This window comes from Pteropus vampyrus, unplaced genomic scaffold, assembly GCF_000151845.1.
Source record: "Pteropus vampyrus isolate Shadow unplaced genomic scaffold, Pvam_2.0 Scaffold12, whole genome shotgun sequence".
Lineage (NCBI taxonomy): Eukaryota > Metazoa > Chordata > Mammalia > Chiroptera > Pteropodidae > Pteropus > Pteropus vampyrus.
In genome coordinates this window covers 14,406,531-14,410,692 of record NW_011888793.1, presented here as the reverse complement: position 1 = coordinate 14,410,692, position 4,162 = coordinate 14,406,531, and the positions used below count along the sequence as shown (strand labels likewise).

General features: G+C 40.1%; 1 pseudogene; it reads right to left on the bottom strand.

The window, feature by feature from the left end:
• Positions 1-143: 143 nt before the first annotated feature.
• On the bottom strand, positions 144-262 carry LOC111732983 (annotated as a pseudogene).
• Positions 263-4,162: the final 3,900 nt, after the last annotated feature.

Sequence of the window (4,162 nt, the reverse complement as noted above, 5' to 3'; positions counted from 1 at the left end):
TCTTTCTTTCTTTCTTTCTTTCTTTCTTTCTTTCTTTCTTTCTTTCTTTCTTTCTTTTATTTATTTAGGCGAGGCACCCCTTAGTTGACCTCACAGATTGCAAGGACCTTGTCAGCTTACAATCTCTTATTTTTTATTTTTTATGCCTATAGCAGCTGGTCTTCCTAGGTGGTCTCCCATCCAAGTACTAACCAGACCCAACCCTGCTTAGCTTCCAAGATCAGATGAGATCAGGCTTGTTCAGGGTGGCATGGCCATAGTGGGAAGCTCTTTATCTCATCTTCAATTTTAATTGACAGCCTTGCTGGGTAGAGTAGTCTTGGTTGTAGGTCTTTGCTTCATCACTTTGAATATTTGTACCATTTCCTTCTGGCCTGTAAAGTTTCTGTTGAGAAATTAGCTAACAGTCTTATTGGAGTACTCTGATAAGTGACTAGCTGCCTTTCTCTTGCTGCTTTTAGAATTCTCTCTTTGTCTTTAACCTTTGTCATTTTAATTATGATGTGTCTTGGTGTGGGTCTAAACTTGTGTGTCTACTTTCATTATCAAGTTAGGGAAGTTTTCATACATTATTTTCTCAAATAGATTCTCGATCTCTTGCTTTCTCTCTTCTCCTTCTGGTATTTCTATGATGCAAATATTTTTACACTTGATGTTGTCTCAGAAGTTCTTTAAACTATTCTTTTTTTTTTTTTTTAGTTCTTTTTTCTTTCTGCTGTTCCAATTAGGTGTTTTCTGCTACCTTGTCTTTCAAATTGCTGTTTTGATTCCCTACTTCATCCAATCTACTGTTGATTCCTTCTAATGGATTCTTCGTTTCAGTTGTTATATTCTTCATTTCTGACTGGTACTTTTTTTTGGTTTCCATGTCCTTTTTTATGTTTGCTATCTCTTTGTCGAAGTTCTCACTGAGATCACATTTTCTTCCGCTAAGTTCATTGAGGATCTTTATAACAAGTGTTTTGAACTTTGTATCTGGTAGGTTGCTTGCTTCCACTTAATTTAATTTTTTTCTGGAGTTTTCTCTTGTTCTTTCATTTGGGACATATTTCTTTGTTTTCTCATTTTGGCTGCCTCTCTGTGTTTCTTTCAGATATATTAGATATCTGCTACATCTCCAAGTCTTAGCTGGGTGGCCTTGTGTAGTAGGTGTCCTGTGTGGCCTAGTGGTGCAGCCTCCCTGATCTTCTGTGCTGGGTTCTCCAAGAGTGACCTTTGTGTGGTTGTGAGTGCCCTCCTGTTGTAGTTGAGCCAGTGAGTGGGACTGACTTTCAGGCTGACTGGCTATGGGGATTGGCCATGCCCACAATGTATGAGCTGCTGTGTAGGGGCTGACATCACAGACTGGGGTTCACCCCAGCAGGTTGGTTTGCCTATTGAGACCACTTTTGGGGTATACTGCTTGTGGGGCTAATCAGGTGGTACTCTGCTGAGGCCTAACATCATTCTCTGGGTGTATTGGTTCTGGAGCCCTTTGGCAAGGGCTACATGCAGGCTAAGGTCAGCTGCTGCTTGTGACTGGCCTGGGGGTACCTGGTAGTAGTTACAAAGCTATCCATGTTTAGTCACTACCTAAGCTGGACCTGGAGGTATGTGGGAAAGGCTATGCAGCTAACCAAGGCCAACAGCCACAACTACTTGGCTGGGGCAGCTCAGCAAAAGGCCCAGAGCACCCCCAGGCCTGAGGCTGCCTGCAGGTTGCCCGTAAGGCTCATCAGCTGAATGAGCCTCGAGGGTACCAAAGTTGAATGAGGCAGGTTCTTGAGGAGTCACCAGGGTGAGGCAAGTGGTGTTACCAGGTTGGTGCAGATCCAGATTTGTTGTCACAGATCAATATTTCTTAATAGATCAAATGTAGCGCATTAACTACTTCAAGTGTATCTCGAGCCATATGAAACTTATAGGTCAGAAAAGGACACATTAAAAATTGAAATGCATAATTCATCCCATTTCTAGGACCACATTTTGCATTAGATAATACAATCAACTATACCATATCTAAGAGTGTTTTCCACTAGTCTCCTTAACCACTTTGAGGAGTATGTGAAACAAACCAGTTGAATATGAGGAGTATGTGAAACAAATCAGTTGATATTACCCCAGGCAGGAACATCCTGACTCACATGTGGAAAGGTGGCTGCATATCTGCCAACAATGAGCTCTGGCCTTGGCTCTCTAATCTATTTGACATTCAGCGAATTTTCTGAGTGCCCTATTTCCATGGCCTATAGGAATTAATATGCCTGCCAAAGAGAGACAATTCTTTTCCAGTATGTTAATGAGGTCAGACCCAAGAACAACTGAGCAAGAATCTTATTTTTAAAACCTCAAAAATTGTATAAATGCAGTGCAAGTAGAATCTGCAAGCCACTTGCTACATTCAAATATCCTGACAAAGGAAGGTGTTTCTGTATATTATGACATGAGCCCCCAAACTTATTTTGTAAATATATATTAAAAATGTGTACCTATTTGCCTGCTAATCATTAACTCGTTTATCCATTCAATGCGTACCCATTAGACATTTTCCATTTTGAGCCATTATGCTGGGTACTGTAAGAGGTTTAAAGATAAATAATATAAATGTAAGAGGAAGAAAAATACCCAAATAAATGAAATGTAAAACAGAGCATTACAAGTGCTGAGTAAGAAGAAAAACAAAGAGTTATCAGAATTCAAAAGAGGCTAAAATTCAACAGTACTGCATGAAGTAATTAGGAAATACTTTATGAAAGCTAAAGAATATGATCTTAGCTTTGAAGGATAGTGGGCAAAGGGCCGATATGAGCACACATATGCAAGTGGGAAAGTTCACTGATCACAGTGTGGTTGATGGGAAGAGCATGGGAAACTGGAGTGGGATGATGGACCCAGCTCAGATCAAAGGAGAAACCAGAGAAGCATATAGGAGTTAAAGGTTAAACTCATCCAGAAAAAAACTTGCTCTGTGCCTACGGTGGCAGGTGTGATGCTGTGAAGCAGGCACTGCCGGGCCTGCGAGTCAGAAGATCTCTGCTCTGCTGTGGGCTCCTCCTTGTCTTCTAGGGGCATATTTTGCCTCTTTGCACCTCGGTGTCCAGATGTGTGAAATGGAGCACTGCTCTGCCTGCTTCACAGAGTCATGAGAATTAAACAACACAGATATCTGATTTCCCCATAGATTGGTACGTCAGTTGGTTAGAGATACGGTATTCAACTTTTGAGAGTTGAGAACACTAAATATAATTTTTAATGTGAAATAACATTTATATATTTATTTATCTATTTAGGAAAATTTATCCTCCTTTGATGGTGTTGCACAAGGTAACATGAACTACAGAATACTGCATTGTGCCATCCCACTGTTTTGTCTAATAATACATGTGCTTTCTCCATGCCAAATCAGTTCCCCAGCATTCTTTGGACCCAAAATCAGTGCATCATCGCAATTAATTATATAAATTTTGTTAACTTTAAAGAGTTAGTCGTTCTCATTATTTAACTTGAAATGTGTTCCTTATGAGGATTAATTCATTTTGACTCTTTGCTGGTACCGCTTATCCTTGGATAACAAGTGCTTCTTATAAATCTGGTCTCTGTGAAGACCTTTAGAGATGTAATTTATTTATTGCATCTACACTGTCTTCACTTTTCCAATAACATAATAGAAGCATAGAGCAGATAAGTGATCTGCAAAGGCCACAGTGACGTTGTTCGCATCCATGTTTATCTGACTCCAGAGTCTACTCTTTTTAGGTCGGATTATCTCCAAAAACCTCAAAAGTGGAAGCCAGAAACCCAGAGAGATTCCTTTTACTTTCCAATCCTCAGTCCTTTGAATGAGAAAAATGATGTCTGTATTCTTATTCTTAGTAGGAAAGTAGTAATACTAATATTTCATATCTGCAAAGGCAAAGTGCCTCCATTTACATCTCATTTGGTCCTTACCACCCTCTGTGGAGGTGGTAGAGAAACAGGCAAGCAGAAATCTCAGGCTCAGAAAATTGAATGAGTCGTCCAAGGACCCACAGCTCAAAAGCAGCAGTGCTGTCTGTGAGTGGAACTAACTCCTTTAGATGACAATGCTCTTTGTCTCATTACCACTGACTAATGGCATGAAATGAGGGCAGGGGAGGTTAGAAGAGAAATTCACTGACAAATGTAATATCTATGTAACATCTCC